Raw genomic sequence first — 20,455 nt, 5'->3', positions numbered from 1 at the left:
GGGCAGTGAATAGGATATTGAAATCAGAAGATATCAAGAATATCCAGACAGAGATCCAACAACTTACTCAGACAGTGGCCACTCTACCAACCAATCAACATATTAATGAACTGCATGCCCTGTTTGAGGATATCAGAAGACAGGTCCATGATCTTACTGCTCAAAATTCAAAATTGGCAGTTATTGAAAATTTGCAACAAATTGTAGCTAATATCAAGCAACAGCTAGGGACCATGGAATCCAATCAAGCAAATGCCCTGTCTGTTTTTGCCACCCAGCTACAAGAAATTGTGCAACAATACAAGAAACTTGTTGTGGACATAAAAATCAAGCCAGGCCATGATGATGTTGTTAGGACCATCAATGAGCACCTTGAATCTGTAACAAGCAGATTGCTTACAGCAGAAAAAGAAATAACCGGCATAATCGAGAATCCAAAACATACAGTAATTCTTGAATTGTACAGCATCCCCAACAAAGAATATGATTCACCATTTACACCAGGTGGCAAAATATATATGCTGTCCCCTGCACAATTTTATTACCAATTTTTTGTTGGGGGCACATTAAGACCAATCAAGATCAAATATTGGCTTCAACCACAGGCACACCACTACCCTACCTTATCAATAACAAATGCTGATAACAAAGCAAGAATCACCAGTGTAGAGTTAGAGGATTTTACAGACCCCAATACATTAGAAACAGCCTATGCTGAAGATGATGGCTCTCTGGAATTTAAAATACAAATAGGGGACAAATTATATTTAGAAAATCCTGTAGTATCAGCTGCTGAACACCCCATAGTTGCAATATTCTTGTTTTCATATTATGTCTAGACAAATTATTGTTGATGAATTACACAGACAAGCCAGACATAATTATAAGAGACTGCCAGTAGTTACAAAAGGCATAGATGATTTATGGCAGAGCGACTTGATTGAGATAGCAAGTGGACAGTTGAAAAACTTAGACAAAATCAACAAGGGCTACAAGTATCTACTCACTGTAATAGACACATTTTCAAAATTTGCCTGGGCTGTGCCACTCAAATCCAAGACTGGAAAATGTGTTACAGAAGCCATCAGGACAATCATCAATCAGAGTGGAAGATCACCGCGCTATTTGCAAACAGATAATGGCAAAGAATTTTATAATTCTGTGTTCCAACAATTTATTAAAAGCCAGTCAATAAAACATTATTCGAGTTACTGTGATCTCAAAGCCTCAATTGTAGAGAGATTCAACAAAACCCTAAAAAATCTTATGTATAAACAATTTACACTTCAAGGTAATTATAAATGGATTAATATTCTTCCAGAACTTCTACATAAATATAACAACTCGGTCCATTCCACAATCAACATGAAACCCTCTGAAGTAACTCCATCTGATGAGCAAAAATTGATCAGGACTGTTTATTATCCTAGATACCAGCCAACAACAAGAAAGGCCAAATACAGGGTGGGTGATCAAGTAAGAATCAGCAAATATAAGCACTTATTCAAAAGAGGCTTTACAAGAAACTGGAGCACTGAATTATTTACAGTGGTTCAAGTTAAACCTGGGACCCTTAACACATATATAATAAAAGATCACCGAGGAGAAATTCTCAAAGGCAGATTCTATGAAGAAGAACTCAGCAAAACTAAACAGCCTGACACATATCTCATAGAAAAAATCATCCGCAGAAAAGGCAACAAGTTATTTGTCAAACGGCTAGGACTTCCAGAACACAGCTGGATCGATGCAGACAAAGTGATAATATGAGCACCTGGGATGTTATAAAAAGGCTGCCAGAACCTGAACAGCAGATTAAGAGAAATGGCAAGTTGCTGCCTGAAAATATTAGATGTCTTATTGTTGGGCCATCAGCTTGTGGTAAAACTACACTAATGGTTGATAATTTTTTATTCGCACCCAACTGGTTAGACTGGAAAAACAGGCACTTGTATGTCTTCTCTAAGAGCTTGGAACAATTAAAATATCAGCAGCTGATGAAGCTATATGATGGATTGGATATAGCCACTTTTGAACCAGATGTTAAGCCACTCCATGAATGTCTCGATAATTCTGTTGTTGTGTTTGATGACATTATACTGGATAATCAAAACAAGGTTAGAAATTTCTTTACACAGGGCCGACACAAAAACATTGATTGCTTCTACCTGGCACAGACTTTTTCTAAAATACCGAAGCAGCTGATCCGAGACAACAGCAATTTTATATGTGTGTTTCATCAAGATCATACCAACCTCAAACACATACATGATGAATATGTAGGTGGGGACTTGAGCTACAATGATTTTTCCAAGTTTTGCAGTAGGTGCTGGAACCAGGACAGTTATGGGTTTGTCACAATTGATATGACAAGAAAACCCAATAGTGGCAAATACAGAAATAAAATCAACAATTTTCTAGACATTGAAACATATATAAATAACCATGAAAAGGCCAATCATTGATGATCTTAAATTAAGAGATTATCTTGTAAAAAGATTTAAGGGATGGAAATCACAGAACCGAGGAATTTATGAACAACACAAACAAACAGAACAGCCTATAATTGATGCTATTAGTGAATTAGGTAAAAATATCAAAACTGTTACAGAGCAAAATCAAAATTTGATCACAGAGCTTGTACCTGTAGCTGCTAGGAACATATTACATTATCCAATCACCTAACTTTCCAGTATTCATACACCTAGTCCTATTGCTCCTCGAAGAATTGAAGCTACTCAGGATCCTATTGAATTGGGTCTTCTTGCTCAAAAATATTTAAGCACACCTAAAGACAACAAAGATGAGGTCTTTGGCTTATATGCTGACACAGAGCGTGATGGTAGCATCATACATAGAATTGGCAATTTCAGAGTAACATTTATGGGAGATGATACAATTGTATATTCAGAATCTCATCTTGGACAAAGAGGTGGTTTTGTTAAATATCCCGGCACACCTGGATTGTGGGAACTCATAACTAGGAAAAGGCCTGGCAGCTATACAGATCAAGATTATGAACATTACAAAGAAATATTAATAAAATCAGATGCTCTATACCAGAACAATGATCCCACACAAAAAAGAGTCAAGTCTAGCAGTGGAGCAAAATACAACAATTTAATCAAGCCCATATGGTCACAGATCAAGACTGGCAGTGGAATCAAACAATACAACACCCTGCCTAAAGAATTTGTCTGGGTTGATGATGTCAGGAAACTTGTAGATAGGTTATTGGTGATAGCTGGGGAGGAAAATGCTGGCAACCACAATTTTTACAATGAAAAGGTTGGAATTATGGACATGATAAGCACAAAATTGTCTAATTTTATAGTGAATGACACTAAGGGGATTGGATATCTTATAAAAATTATTAATACTCTACCACCTAAATTTTGGAATATTTCTGAGGGCCGGGGGTTGGTTAATGACATTATAAACAAGCTGCCATTTGAACTACATATTCCAGGCTATCAGTATTGTGGTCCCGGTACAAAATTGGACCATAGATTAAACAGAGGGGATCCTGGTGTTAATCCCCTAGATGCTGCTTGTAGAGACCATGACATAGCATACAACACACATTCTGATCTTGACAAGAGACATGTTGCAGACAAGAAATTAGAAGAGGCTGCATTTGGTAGATTTGTAAGCAAAGATGCTTCTTTAAGTGAGAGAATAGCAGCATTGGGGACCACCATAGCTATGAACACCAAACAAAAACTGGGGTGGGGGCTGTGAATATGTATATAATAAACCTACAATGAAGGCCAAGGGTGTTATGTATCAAATACCTTATGCAGGTCTTAAATCTCTTAAAACTATTGACAGTCTTTTAACCAAAAAGCAGCGCAAGAAAAAAAATTCTTGTATTGCAAAGGGCCATGGTATGAAATTGTTACTCAGTACCCCCCAATTAAAAAAATTACAACAATCCAGGAAAAAATCACATGTGGGGGGTTTCATATTTACTATCCCTGCCATCTTAGCTGCTCTCGGAGCAAAAACAGTAATAGATGCCAAGAAGAATAGGGCAGAATTAGATGAGCAGAGGCGCCATAACCTGGCCATGGAGAAACAAGGCAAAGGTGTTAAGAGAGCCATGAATAAGTTTAAAAAAAACAAGAGCCGCTTACAAACCAAGATATTGAAGCTTTAATCAAGCCACTGGGCATCAAAAATTTTAGAGGTGTGTACATGTCTGATTCTTTGCCAGAGCAACCACTCAACAAAGAATGTGGCATTGTTAATTTGGATAAGTACAAAAATCAGGGCACTCACTGGATCTGTTATCTTAAATATTTAAACAATACGGCATTTGTGTTTGATTCATTTGGAGGTGTTCCACCTGAAAATTTAATAAAATATTTAAAATCACCTAATCTTTATTACAATAATGCCCGTGTTCAAAACTTCAAAGATGTTAATTGCGGACATTTGTGTTTATCTGTTCTCAGATATATGTCTCAAATAAATAAACCATCAATTGAAAATTTTCAAAAAGCCCTGTGGTATCTGAAACATCATGGGGGTATTCCATCTCACCAGCCAAAATTCAATATTGAAACTCAAATTGCATGATGACATAGTGTATCCCAAAACAATAGCTCTCAGAGCATTTTATGGCATGTACTTGATCCCTAATATTACTCACCACAACAACAAAATTGCAGTAGGGGATCAAAAAATTGTCATCACTCCAGGGCAATATAATCTGTCCACTCTAAATGCTCAATTACCCAGAGGTATAGTGTTAAGTCAAAATTCTGTCACTCACAGAGTAGAGATTGTATCTGCTACAGAAACAGTGGATCTGGGTACTATAGGAGAGCTGTTAGGCTTTGAGAACAACACAAAACTTGAAGCGGCCATCAAACACACTGCTATTAATATACCTAAATTCTTAGCCATAGAGACTCTGAATATTCACTGTAATGTGGCCGAGGGTATGATCACCAAATCAAATGGCATAGGCACTCACAAACAAACTGGCATCATTGCAACATTTAAACCTAATTCTGAATTTATGGAGCCAATCATCTACACTCCATCCCCAACATTATATTTTCCTGTGTGCCATAATAGAATAGATTACATTGAATTGATGGTCACTAATGAAAAAGAAGAATTAGTTGATTTTGCTGGAGCCACAACAACTGCTATCATAGAAATTAATATTTAAATAAAAATACATACAAGAAAAAAAATGGAAAATATTGAGAGTTATGAGCTACAATCATTCCCTCCAAACAGGAGGACATTTGCAAATTTAAATCAACCCAACACAGAGATTGAGGTTGATCTTGATGTAGGGGATGGCTTTATACACCCCCACAGAGCAGATCTATACATCAAATTTGATGTTGTAAAGCTCGATGGAACAGATTATCCGGCAAATTCAAATATAAGATTGGTGGATAATTTTGTGCCGCATCTGTTCTCTGAAATTGAGATCAGAAAGCATGGTGTTGTTATAAAGAGAGTGGATTATCCCGGCATTACCTCCACAGCTTTGGCCACACTAAAATTATCCAAAACCGAGGCTTCTTACTACAAAATAGGTGGATTTGAGGCTGGTGATAAAATAATATCTAAAAGCCACACAGTGCTGTTCCCTATGCGCCTGTTGCCAGGATTCTTTTCAGATTACAAAGATATTATGTGGAAGGGTGGTTTAAGAATCACATTTAGAAGAGCTGCCAATGATAATAATGCTTTGATGAGGTACAGTGCATTAAACTCTACAGGGGAAGCTATGCCCAATACCCTACCTGATGAGGGCAAGTGCATTATTCAGACTATGGAGCTAAGAATCCCAGTTGTTGAATATGAAGCCAGTTATGCTCTTAAATACAAAGCAGATATAATAAAAAATCCACAGATTCCTTTACAATTTTATACATATCAACAATGTGTACAGAAGCCCGCAACTGGTACTTATTATGAGTTTGATGCTACAAATTCATTCTCCAGTATACAATATGACATGCCGGATTTTGTGGTGGTATTGTTTCAGACTGAAAGACACAATAATCAGGAAAAAAATTCAAGTAGATTTGATAACTGCAACATCAAGAACATATATCTTAAAAATGGCAGAAATGAGGTATTCCCTAGAGAAAATTATAATTTAGACATGTCCAAGAATGATTTCCTCAAATTATATGAGGCATTTACAGCATACAAAAGGGTCACTACTGGCAATACTGACATGTATTACACACCAGATGAATTCAAAGCACAGAGACCCATGTTTGTAATCAACACTTCAAAAAGAAAACAAGTTGTGGTTAATGACAGGACAAACATTAAAATTATCTGTGAATTCCACGATACACTCCCTGATAACACCATATGTAGTGTTATTCTCATAGGTGAAAAATCATATGTTTATGATGTAAGAAATGAGAGAGTCACAGAGCAATTCTAGAAGAATTACATTGTTTTAATATTAGATAAACAAATTGAACCTGGTATCCAATTGAACTTAAACCAGAAGTAAATATGTGTGTGTGTATGTGTGTGTGTGTGTGTGTGTGTGTGTGTGTGTGTGTGTGTGTGTGTGTGTGTGTGTGTGTGGCCTACTTTTAGGTGTGGGCAAAAAAAAATATCAAGAGGGGCATATTTTTGACAGGATTATGGACAACAATCTGACAGAAGTGCCTTTTGTAAGTGTGGACAAATCAATCTGAGGGAGCTCATCATTTCACAGGAACTTCCCGAGGGCATTTTTACAAAAATCTTGGATTAGACGGGGTTCCACACTTGAGCAAAAAGCTCATATGGGCATGTTGAGCTAGGTTTAAGTGTAGCCAAATCTGCTTGAGGGGGGCTCATCATTTCCGGCACTGGTTGTGGTACCAATCACACTACTGTTTCGTAACAGACCAGAGCAGCTATTGATGAGCAATCGTCAATTTGTTCCGGTTATTTTCAATGGAGCTCCTCAATTTCAATTGGTCATGGATAATTTTTAACTTTCAGGGACCGAGAATTATGTCTTCATCGCTCACGGCAATATCAGGATTCCTTGTACAGTACAAGTAAATATTTGCTTATCTCTTTGTACAATGGCAATAACCAAGTGCAATATTCTTGTAACAAATGACTGCTGAATTAGAGGAAGGTGTACTTCATGGTTTTTCTGCACAAAGGGTGGAAGGACCTTTCACGTTTCATAATTTAGAAAAGAGAAGATGCAACAATTGAAATCGAAATACGTTATCGAAACATTGTTACCCACCACAATAGGATCTGAAGATTGTATAACAGCCTTAGAGCTGTCAATAGAACAATTGGCATTAGGGAGGCAAGGGATGTTTCGAATAGTTGAACGTGCATTGGACAAGAGTTGTTATGTATTGGAATTTTATGTCACACTCAATTCCAAAAAGCCACGTGATCTGCCAGATATCCTATTGGTTGGTTTTGGCGGCGGCTGTTCCATGTGAACGTTCACTATATCTATGGACGACCTGAGTTGAAAAGTAACCATTGTGCAAACTTCCAAATCACGTGCTTTTGTTTGTTTTGTTCCTGCCTATAAGAGACACTCCCAAACAAACTCAATTTCCCAAACTTTTGGATAAATTCCTCCTTGTAATAATAGTACCACGATCTCGATTCACAGATCACATTTCATTGCTCAGAAAATAGACAAGACAAATGCTCAAAAGTGTTCAAACATTAAAGCGTTCAACAACATTCTTTTTTAAAAAAAAAAGTCATGTTCATCAATATTGTACACAAGACTGATATAAATAGATTATTGTCGTGTAAATAAAGTGTCTCCCATCCCCTGTGCATCATACCGTGTTATAATGAGGAGTGTACTCGGGCCCAAAATCTTCACGATCTTAGTCATAGTGCAAGTGATGTGATTAGCAACACGCTCTGGCCGTCGTTAGCCCCCAGGTAGCCACTATGATAGCGTTGTGTATGAATGCAAGTTAATGAAGCATTATACTTGCTGGTATTGGGCGCCCCAATAAATGCTACCATTACAGGACGTATTTTAATTTTCGTAAAGTTTAGCTGCAATGTAAGCTAAGACTAGGTGCACTGTAGAGATTTTTTGGCATGGCAAAAATGAGCACAAGCTTGAAGTGAAATCGATTATGCCATAGAGGAACAAACAAACAAAAATTCATTTTTTTTTATTGCGAGGGACCAGAAGTCGGCAGTGGCGATGCTATAGTGGAATAACAAGCAAAAAAGCCTGCGCAGACCAGCGACTCTCGGCATCCCTTATGCCCCTTTTTTAAATTTAGCTGGACCCCTTCCCTCCAATTTCATTTGGTTTTAGAAAGAAGATAACTATGCTATCAGTACACGGAATTACATTATCTGAAAATATTCTTGCCGTTTACGTGATCCATATTAACTTTTGGACTTCTGGGAAAAATATGCAACTATTCTCCGTCTGCTGTAAGAAGGAAGTCAATGTAAACGAATACACTTGACATCTGAGAATAGCAGTTGTACAGGAAGGTTACGCGTTTGGATGCAGGTGAAATTATAAAGATATGTAGGTTAATATAGTTGTTGGAACAATAGTAAGTTCTTTAGTTTTTCTTAAAATTGTTCTGACAAATAATGTTAGTCAATGGTGCAGGCAGTTTGTTCCACTCCCTAATCCCTGCAACAATGAAGGAATTGTTACAGGTGGCAGTTTTTTGTTTGGAGATTTTTAGATTGTGTTTCTTGTGGATATTGTGTTCAACCGATGTTCTACGAGAACAGATCTTATCGGACAATGGGGACATTTTAAGAATTTTGCGGATAAACCCATATACTCAACGTAGCTGCTATATTAAAGTTGTGGCTGTGGGACATTATATTATGAGATGTACGTACATACAACTACGACGAATATATTCATGCCCAAATAACACAGAAACTAACACATAGCAGAGGAACTATTTCTCAGAAGGCACGTGGATGAAGGACAGGGGCGGGTGGGCAGCGGCCCATCAAACATTTATTCTACCCACGCAAACTAATTCATGAAAATAAGCACACGCTTTAGGAAAATGTACTTTGATAAATACGTATATTCTGGTCTTTATTTCGTGCATATTTTCCTCGTGAATGTTGTCGAAACTATGAATGTTCACAAAGGATTAGTCCTTAAGAAACTTCACTGTTCTTTTTCACAACTGTACTTAAAGAGCAAGGTTATGAAAACAGTAGCAAATATCCTGAAACTTAACACGTTGAGTGAAATTAATATTAGCTTTCCTTTCACAACCTCCGTAATTCTGTTCTTAGAAAACATATACAGTTTTCAGTGAACTTATAACATAAGAATAATTGTGCACATGTTTTCTAGAAGATATGGCAAGAATAATCGATAAACACGCAAACAAATATCCTGTTGCTTCCTGTTGGAAAAGCACTAGAAAAACAAGAATATTTTTGTGTAACTCTTTCTTCCATTCGTCAGAAGAACAAACTGTCGCCGTTACATAAGTAAAAGGTTGAAATATGGCATGGAAATACCTTTCTTTAACAATAAAGTTTCGATATTCTAGCGTTTTATTGAATTACTTTGTTAGTACGCTAATTCCTAGTGCTCCTTACGTTTAACAATTCGTTGGACAACTAGCAGTTCAGCATTAAGTATGGCATAAACCATAAAAACTACGGTATTTATTTTACTTCTAATTCTTAGGAAGCAGTCATAGTATTCACTTCAACACTGCAATTAGTCAAGGTAAGCTGTTTTTGTATAGGGTCTATATTTTCTGTACATCTGGAAAAATCAGTCAGAATTATTAACTTGATAATTATTGAGTGTCAACCAGCTGCCTACCATAGGCCTAATCAATTTTGATGCTTTTTGGTGTTAAAATTGTTACCTGCAACATACGAAACCTGTATATTATCTCAACCACTATACATGCTTTCATCGATATTTAGTTGAGAAATCGTACTGCGCGGTCTCTTCAGTACTCCATATATGTTATATTTCTCAAATTGGTTTATGTTTATCACTTTTCATGATTGTAAAAGCAAAATTCGCGTTACTAACTCCCGGAAACTTTACTATTTAATGAACAAAAAATCAAGCAGTCAATACGATTTCAAACTTTCCTAATGAGGCAGTAATTTTAAAAGATTCATGTCACATTGGTCAGTCAATAAAAAAAAAACGCGAGCGAAGAAGTAGGATCGTCAGCTCTTAACAAAAGAGAAGCACATTCAGTTCACAAGTCATAATACGGCAAAAGATATACATTGAGTCGCACATTTTTTTAAAACTTATAGACAAGAAATGATTCTTCACCATTTCCTTGATAGGCCAAATTTTATCATTGCCACTGAATATACTTATATATAGTACAAATATGCCCTGTATTACTGCAAGAAGAAACAGAGGGCCTTTCATTTTATATGTCGATAGTAGCAATTAAATAGGATTGCAGATCAAGCTCAAACAACTGCCAAGTCCAATTTTTGCAGCTCTTGTTGTTCCCGAAACGTAAAATATGATGACATTCGCAAACAAACTACCCAGGCAAACATAAGCCTAGTTTATTATGCGATATCGTATGAATGTAGAACGATTATAATATATTATTGCACATTGCATAAACGGTTTCTCGCAAACTGGTAACCAATAAGTTTGGAAAGCTCAATATTAATATTTTTGTTCAATATTTTTCACAGAAAGTACATGTATACTTAACACTGTTTCATTCGCCTATAAAAATTGATAGCATTTTAAATTAAATGTATAACACAGATTTATCAAAAGCTGCAATCCTCATGATACAAGGCAAGGGCAACACATTAATTTGTTGTTTTGTTGATGGCGTTAAGGAAAGAGGGAGAAAAACACACATGTGATAGAAATAGAGAGATTATAGGAAAAGGTAGAAGAATAGAGAGAATGCCTAAGAAAAATCAATTAATAGGGAGATGTGAAGAATAGAGCAAGAGAGAGGAGTAGCACAATGTAAGAAATAATGCTAGAAATAAATAAATAAATAACAAGGCATAGACAGGAAGGGAAAGAAATCAGTAGTCAGAATAATAGATAAAGAGATAGAAAGACAATACATATTTTTTAATGTCATATAATGCCTATCTGCCCACTCTAATTTATCAATGTAGGGTTACTGCCTAGCCGGTTAAAATTTTCTGGAGACGCCCCTGATGGTGCAAAACGCTTATACAAATGCTGTTGCTATGTTTGATTGATTGATTTGGTGTTTAAGTCCACTTTGTGCACAGTAAGGCTAATCGGGACTGGACCTACAGTTTAAAGTGGGATCCGAACCACTATGTGCCTCCATCGGGTATCGAACCCGGGACCCCTTGATTACAAGGCGACGACGCTACCACTGTTGCTATATTGAAACTGGATTAAATATTTGGGAAGTACAACAGGATAAGACTGCAAGTGTAAGTTGTATGTAAAGACTCAAGAGAATTTTATGTATTCCCCAATGCAAATATGCTGTCTGACAGAAAATACTGCATTGAAAAATCACTCGTTTTTCCTCAGTCACATGTTTAGTAATGTATCTGTAATAATTAAAAATTATAAAGTTGTTAAATTTTAATAACAGTTCTCGAAAGAACTCCCAAAAATTGCTATAGCCGACGGTATTTCACGTCGTCTTAGCGGGGTATTGGTAAAAGTTTTCAAATAGCAATAATCGCACCTCGGTTAATCCTCATTGGTTACGATATCGCCACCGCGCAAAGCTAACATTCCGGACCCGTATTTCCCTTAATGACCGCGATTGCTCAAGTAACATGTCGCGAGCTCTTCATTTGCATATAAAATTAAGAATTCATTCTCAATAATTTTGAAAAAACCTTGATAAATTTTTAAATAGTCCATATATATCTCAATGATTGATAATATATATTTTAAATTTACTTTATCTGTTAAGAATAAATATAAATGAAATGAATAATGCATTGCACCTGCCATCTGTTGGAGAAAAAATAAGTCATTTGGTATCGGTCGCTTAATTTGAATATTTGTTTATAATATGGATATTGAACTTTGTTAGGCTTTCCGGAATATAATCTTGTATTTATAGTTAGAAGGGGATTTGCAGGGATTAATTCCCATCCGTAGTTATAATGAAATACACAAACATCGAATTCGTTTGCAAGAAAAAGTTCCTTCAACTTCTTTGAAATCAAAAAGCTGTTTCTTTACTGGACTGTCTACAGAGTTGGCCGTTGGGGTATAAAAATCAAAGGCAAGTTGGGTTTATTGAGGTGAAGGTAACATATCCCAGAGCACTGGCGTACGCAGAGGGGAGCTGACTGTACTTGCCCTCCCCGCCAGTTTTGAAACCTTGCCCCCCACCCCAGATTTGAAACCCAATCGCCGCCACTGTTCACGAACCTCCTCCGAAAAAATCCAGTGTCCCAGAGAATTCTACAGCACCGTCTACAACACTGGAGTCATTATCGGGGGGACAAGGAGGGCGCGACTACCCAACAATCCAGAAAAATATTATGTTCTATTTAAGATAATGTTAAGAATATGTCAACCTCAAAAAATCAAAGCTAACGACGCTTGAACACAAAATTGAATTAAAGAAAGAAATATTATATTTAATCAAAAATTTGAATAACGGAAACACAGCAGAGCTTTATTCACTTTTTAATTTCTCGTAAGCCCGACTCTCTAGCTGAAAATTCGAGTTCGATTCATGGAGTGAGTGATTTCAGGTAAGAATTTTCCAATCAATGCCGCTGCATGGAGAGGCTCTGTGGTTCACCCAGCTTATAAGTAATCGTGTGCAACAATGCAAGCTGAAGGAGGCCGGAGCGTGGTGTTGATCACACCACCTCCACAAATGGACGCCATTGTAAATGCGTGACACAAATCCACATTCCACCATATGTTGTTGTCGTTGTTGTTAAGTGCACTTTATGCACAGGAAAGCTAATCGGGACTGGCCTATAGTTTAAAATGACACTTTACTTTACTTTAAACCTTTATGTGCTGAGTGCTACGTATTGTAATATTTTAGTTCTTGACGGAATTAAGATTTACTTACTGATATGAAGTTCTCATATCTATAAATGATTTTAATTCACTTGTTGGTAAGGACCTGAGACGGGGTACAAATAGCCTGAGTACTGATGCATCCAAAATTTTAACATCAATGAATCAAAAATCGGCCCTATTATTTAAGTAATGTTAATTACAAAGGTAGGTTATTAACATTTAATCTTAAGTTTGCATTATCAAGTGCTGAATCTCGGTAGAGGTTCTTTTTGTATTTTGTATTTCTGTTGTTTAGCTTTTTCTGCCACTTTTGGCTAATCACGAAGATGAGGATGAATGATGATAGGATAAACTGGATGAAAGGACAATCGCAAACGCACATGGGCAGCACACAACACGAGCCTCACGGAGGATTATGCTGGCCGTGAATCCAGACGCCACAGCCTCGCTAGCCTGCAAATTGCAGTCCAGGTTGTACTACGTGGAAGGGAGGTTGACATTTGTGTGTCTTCGGGAAGTGTCACCCCTTACACCCCGAGTGATGATTGGCTGAAATTTATGAAGGAACATTCAGAAAGGGGATGGTAATCCTTCAGGTAGAAACATTTACGCAAAGCCCTATTGCCAACAAACATGTTGAGCTATAAAACGTGACGCCCACTGAGACGCCGCAACGGAACGGGATAGTTTTGCTTCCGGTGTCTCATTGGGCGATAACCTGTAAGATAACGTGCAGACTTCTAGCTGGAAATTCCGCGCTTCGGTTCAGAGCGTTTCCCTGTGGTTGGCATTACACCATTTGATTTCAATAGAAGCAGACAACAGAATTCTGTTACCGGATAATTTCGTGTTTCGAAGCGTTTCTATGGGTGTCAAACGTAAGAGCTATTCCCAAGGTTCGAGCAAATACTCCCTCGTGGCGGAGTGGTTATCACATCGCGCTACGACGCCAGGGGTCCCGGGTTCGAATCCTGGCCTGGGCATGGATATTTATAAGTGTCCATTCATCATTCATACCCATCTTCGCAAATTAGCCAATAAGAAAAACCAAATCAAAATAAATACCTCGTCCTTCCTACCACACAATTGCCGACCTCCATGGCGGAGTGGTTAGCAAGGCGCACTACGAGGCTAGGGATAATGGGTTCGAATCCCGGCCTGGGCATGGATGTTCTTTATGAGTGTCCCTTCATCAATTCCAGCATATCATCACTCATCCTCACCTTTGCGATTAGCCGAAATCTGCAGAAAAGCGACGCTAAATATTTAAAAAAAAAAAATTAAATCAAATCAAATACACCCCTCCTCCCATTTACAATTTCAACACAAAGGGTTCTCGTACGAGCAAAATTGATTTTGACGCCGGTTCCCGTGCCGGATTGGTTAGCACATCGCGCTATGATGTCAGGGGTCCCGGTTTGATTCATTGAGTTGGTGTTTTTAAGTCCACTTATGCACATTAAGGCTAATCGGGACTGGACCTACAGTTTAAAGTGGAATCCGAACCACTATGTGCCTCCAGTGGGTATCGAACCCGGGACCCCTTGATTTCAAGGCGACGACGCTACCACTGCGCCATCGGGAAGGCCGTCAGGGGTCCAGGGTTCGAATCCTGGCCAGGGCATGGATGGTTTTGAGTGCCCATTCATCAATTTCATCACTCATCCCCCATCTTCGCAAATTAGCACAAAAGCGATGTAAAATAAAGCTGAGTTTTAGGGTTTATATCAAGCCAAAAGGTCGTCAGATTCATGGTCAGGTACAGCATACGCAGGATTCCACAACCCAACTTCAATCAACATCACATCACACTTTGTTCACTTCTGAATCCACTGGCACAACAAGCAGGTCTAATTACGATTGCCTTTTTCCGATATGCAGAAAACAAACACACATCATCAAAGAGACATGAACAAGCAGACTCCACTTTAGTATCCTTGACAGGTTTAATCAAGCATCGAGGGTTCTCCATTGCACATTCTCCATGGGTACTCACCAGTAGCTGTTGCTGTTAACGTCAATGCAAGGAACAGGAAGGCCTCTGACACATAATGCGACCACCACAAAACTGAAGCGTCTTTTGCCTGCAATGCAGCTGCTCTGCACGATTGTTTCATAACGCCTTTCCCCTCCCTAAAGTGAGAAAAAGAGAGAGAGAGAGAATAAAATGGAGCACTCCCTCTCATGGGATAATTCCAAATCCCATTGACATGAGTTCACTTTCTCCGCTACACATCACACTGCGCGGCAGCTAGGAAGATTTATAGCTTTCTCGGCTCTGTAGATTGTTTTTTGGAAAAGGTTATAGATTGACTGAAGGGATTGCCAAATACAAAATAGTTACAGCGTGTTTTGCACCTTTATTCGTGGGTCCCCGTAAGTAGCATAGGAGTGCATGGTTACAATCTCCTTGATAAAACGCTTGGTAACGTTTTCCAACTTTAGCCACAAAGACTAATCTATTGAACCTATAGGTTAGGTTAGGTGTTGCAAGAATCATGCACGTTTCTAGAAATATATTTCGGGAAGGGTCCAAACTTACTGTCTCACAAATAATAATAATAACAACATAATTAATATCTCTATTCACAATAATAATTATCAAAATAGGCATATTAATTAATATTGTCATTGTATCATTATTACATGAATAGGTAAAAAGACGGTACAGTCAACGGCAAAGATAATAGTAGGCAAATTATCAATCACTATTTTCATTGCTCTTTATTCCACACCCTGTGTTGTTTTAAGGAATGTATTTCTGTTGATACCAAGCAGATGTTGTCCTCTGCTTAATGACGTTTTGACTTCAATTCATGATCATCACATTGTGGAAAACGGACTGAATGAAAATGGTGATGGACAATTTGCCTACTATTTCTTTCGCCGATGCGTGTACAAGAAAAGACTTACAGTATCACGTATTCATCAACTATTATACGTATAATAGCTTACGTGTAGTTAAGATCCTTAAATTTTGTGTAAAAACAACTGTTCAGCCAAGGAAATCAACGTAAAAATTTTAAAAATCGAATATATATTGAATGACAAACAAATATATTATGTCCAGTTGATGAAAAATAAAGTTCCCGTGTAATATTCTATACAGATTATTATAAGTAACAGTGTGCATAAATCTTCTTATGTACTGTCAATTCAAAATCCCAATCTAATCTCGGCGGAAATAAAAAACCGTCGATTATACAACAAATGCTAAACAAGCACTAACGTAAATCCGGTGCCAAAAAAGAGCAGTTTTTTTTTTATTGGTAGACAACAAGGCTTATCATTAAGAGGCCATAGTGCGGGGGGAAAGTATGGGGGGTAACTGCTCCCCCGCGCCCCCCTAATCGCCGACACTGTAAGCAAGTACATTTTGACTTAGTAAGTCTGCCGGGGGATCCGAATCCCCTGCCCCCAACTCGAAATATGTCCTTGACAGAATCAAATCTACAAACCCCAATTTCCAATAACCACTGGTTCGTAAATGTATCATTTCCAACACAGCAGAGTTTTACCTAACGCTCTATAGTAGGGTTGAGCCGACGCCACTTTCAACCGATACCCATACCAATACCGATTCCCATCGGTACTGATACTCATACCGATACCGATACTCTTACCGATTCCCAACGATAACGATACCCATACCGATACCGATTCTCTTACCGATTCCCACCGATATCGCTACTGATACCAATACTCTCACCGATTCCAAGCGATAACGATACCTATACCGATATAGATTCTCTTACCGATTCCCACCGATACCGCTACTGATACCAATACTCTCACCGATTCCCACCGATAACGATACCCATACCGATACCGATTCTCTTACCGATTCCCACCGATACCGCTACTGATACCAATACTCTCACCGATTCCAAGCAATAACGATACCCATACCGATATAGATTCTCTTACCGATTCCCACCGATACCGATACCGATACCGATACTCTTACCGATTCCCACCGATAACGATACCCATACCGATATAGATTCTCTTACCGATTCCCACCGATACCGCTACCGATACCGATACTCTTACCGATTCCCACCGATAACGATACCCATACCGATACCGATTCTCTTACCGATTCCCACCGATACCGCTACTGATACCAATACTCTCACCACTTCCAAGCGATAACGATACCAATACCGATACCGATTCTCACCGATACCGATACCGATACTCTTACCGATTCCCACCGATACCGATACCGCAGCTTGAAAATCGTAACAAAAGTTGCTAAAGATATTTATTAGCAGGGAACGGATTTATTTATATGTAGTAAAAATGTGACAAATATGTAAATACATATTTAGTTATTTTCACCAAAATATACACTTAAAATTATAAAAATTTACCTTTTTAATAATATAAGGCACTACACGAGATACACAAAATACAGCATGGGCATTGTAACTTACCGCGACTGAAGAGAAAGCAGAAGGGAATCCCGTAGGTTTCACAAAATCGTTCTGTGGGTGCGCAACTAGTAGTGTTGTCCACGGGACGAGACGGGACAGGCTTTTAAAAATTCGAGACGAGACGAGATTGACCATGTGTCATGAGACAAACTAATATTTTCGAGACGAGACAGCATTTCCACGAGACTTCCACGAGACGAGACAGGCCAAAGTCTCGTCTCGTGGGCAACACTAGCAACTAGAAGCGATGCTGGGGTTAGCCGTAAGGAATGTGCTGCTCGACTTGGAATTATCTTCCAACGTTCCCAAATAACGTTTGTAAGAACCAGGATACGATGCTTGAGCCCTTTTTCTCTAGTATTGACAACATATTGTAAATAAACAGGAATTTCAAGTGTTTTACAATATCAAAAGCAAACAGTTGGGAGGTGGGGGAAAAAACATTATTGGTCGGATGACAGGAAGCTTGTAATTAACGCAATTGGAGGGTATAAAAAAGTCACAATCTTTCATTTGTTTAACGTTGCATCGGACTTTGTCAGTTATTCACAAGAATTCACTGAACTCTTTCGGTCGTACGGGGACATGTAGTCATTTCACGAATATGGAGTACATGTTGAGTATTTGAAAATAAGATCCTTAGGAAAATATTTGGACCTAAAAGGGATAAGGAGACAGGTGAGTGGAGAAGGTTACATAATTTAGAACTACATAATTTGTATTCATGTCCAGATATTATTAGAATGATTAAATGAAGAAGACTTAGGTGGGCAGGCCATGTGGCACGAATGGGAGAGGAAAGAAGAGTTTACAGGATTTTTGTTAGGAAACCTGATGGTAAGAGACCAGTAGGAAGATCGAGACGGAGATGGAGGGATAATGTTGAGATGGACCTAAAGGAAATTGGTTGGGATGGAAAAGAGTATATAGATCTTGCTCAGGATAGCGACAGATGGTAGGCCTGTGTTGCTGCAGCCATGAACCTTCGGGTTCAAGAAGGCTAGAGAGTTAGTTAGTTAGTTATGTTGAGAAATGTTGTGAACTATAGAAATAATATGTAACAATTACTAAAATATGTAAAATATGAGCCAAAACCTAATATATGTACAAATATGGAAAATACTCGTAAGAACTTAATTATTCGAGTCTACATGACATGATGGGGAAAGATAATACAAAATATAACTCATTTCAGCTTCATAAATAAATATGTATTTACATATAAATCCGTTCTGTGTTTATTGTTTATTAGTCTCAGTGGGTGAGTATTCAACTCCAACTAAAAGTAACAATTTGTCAAAGTTTTGCTTTAAAATATTCAAAAATTACATCAGAATATAAATATACCTCTTAAGACAGGTTTTCTTCACAAAATATTGGTACAAAATCAACGGGAACTTTGAATTTTACACAACATCCAGGTTAAGCCATACATCGGTATCGCCTCAGTCCTACTCTATAGTGTATTTTTTATAACCGTTGTAGAAGGATTCAGATATCTGATTGCATAACCTGATGAAAGAACAATGAAAGATCAGATTTAATCGTTTATTACATGCATTAGAACGCATGCAAATTACTCTCGCCGAGTTACCACCAGAGTTTAGCCTCGTTCAAAGAGATCGCATGGAAAGAATGAAGTCCAACAATTCATTTCACAACGCAACTCTAATCACGGAGGCTGTCTGCAATTAAGACATGGCTCCCATTCGCTTGAACATTCCACGAAAGCCAGTCATGGACATGCACCTCGTGTATTGCAGAAACGTTCCAATAAGTGAGAAATCATACCGCCATGATTTATTTTTATGGTTGTCCTTTCGCTTTGACACCCTCCGCAGGCGACAGAGATTCTTCCGGGTGCTAGTTGACACCCTACCGTGCGAATTTGCTGTTGTGTCACGCTTTTTTTCTTCTTTTAGCGAGATTTTTGTCAAACACGCTGGTTGCTTAAATCCTGCAAAATCTTTTGTTCTCTGAGAAAGACCGAAGGAGGGTCACGTGCGTTTTTCCCTTCTTTCCGAAGAACCAAATTGGCATGGGAATGTGGCCATCCTTACTGACCAGCACAACGCAAGAGACATGGCCGTCTACTTTGGGGGAAGGGGGCAATTTCTGCTCCCATACCTCTCTAAAACACTTCAAAGGGGTGGAGTCAGGATTTGCATGTTCAAAACAACGTGCTTTACACATTAAAAATGCCTTGTTCAATATTCAGCCGGCCTCCGTTGTGGAGTGGTTAGCACAGACGCCAGGGATCCTGGGTTCGAATCCCGGCCTGGGCATCAACATTTTCCATCTGGGGGATGTTAATTTGTAGTTAATGGTGCAAAGGTAAATTTATAGCTAAAATGACCAAAAATTAGGCCCTTGTGAAATGTTTAGTGGGTGTTATGGAAATTTGGGGGGTGTTAGGGGGTGTTGTGGTGTGTCGATAAATCAGTGGCATGGGTGTTCTTCGTCCTCATCGTCGCAATTAACCAAAGTGGCAGGAAAGCGACGCTACATAACAAAAATAGAATTGTTTGATTTTCACATTGAAATTTGAAAAGGGTAAAATTGATCTCCCGTGAGGTCCTTTGATACATTGACCTAGGACTGGCTCTGCTTAACATGTACATATAAATTCATAAAATATGACACCAGGGGCGTCGGCTCCAGTTGGGCAAGAGTGGGTCCTAGCCCGCACTTGAATAATATTAGCGCAATGCTTCAGAATTACTTATGAGAAGAATCACATGGTCAGTAAAGACAGAACGATATATTGAGACAGAGAGTTAAAGAGAAATAGAGAAAGTGAGAAGAAGAGGTGAAGAAACAGAGGAAGAAGAAAGAGATAAAGAAGCAGAGAGATAGAGGGAGAAAATGATTAAATAAATGATTGGAGGAACAGAGGAAGAGAGAGAAAGACGACACAGAGGAAGGACACAGTGAAATGAATGGAAGAAAAGGATAATACAGGAAGAGAGAAAACAAAGAAAAATAAAAAATGAAAGAAAGTTAAGTAAAAAATAATAGAGGGAGAATGAAA

General features: G+C 38.2%; 1 protein-coding gene and 1 non-coding gene across 2 annotated transcripts in view; both read right to left on the bottom strand.

The window, feature by feature from the left end:
- The window catches only part of thw (chitin-binding domain protein thawb), a 253,499-nt gene extending 238,460 nt beyond the window's left edge, over positions 1-15,039 (bottom strand). Inside the window, exon 1 of the mRNA XM_083123802.1 lies at positions 14,982-15,039. The gene's annotated coding sequence lies outside the window, so the exon portion shown is untranslated. The remainder of the gene's footprint in view (positions 1-14,981) is intronic.
- LOC145989505 (U4 spliceosomal RNA) lies at positions 11,577-11,717 on the bottom strand. The gene has a single exon (XR_014441866.1). It is a non-coding gene; the product is annotated as a U4 spliceosomal RNA (small nuclear RNA).
- Positions 15,040-20,455: the final 5,416 nt, after the last annotated feature.

The sequence above is a fragment of the Lepisma saccharinum genome, chromosome 6 (genome assembly GCF_977018435.1).
Source record: "Lepisma saccharinum chromosome 6, izLepSacc3.1, whole genome shotgun sequence".
Taxonomy (NCBI): Eukaryota; Metazoa; Arthropoda; class Insecta; order Zygentoma; family Lepismatidae; genus Lepisma; species Lepisma saccharinum.
Note: the sequence above shows the minus strand (reverse complement) of the source record. Positions and strands in the feature narration are given on the sequence as shown.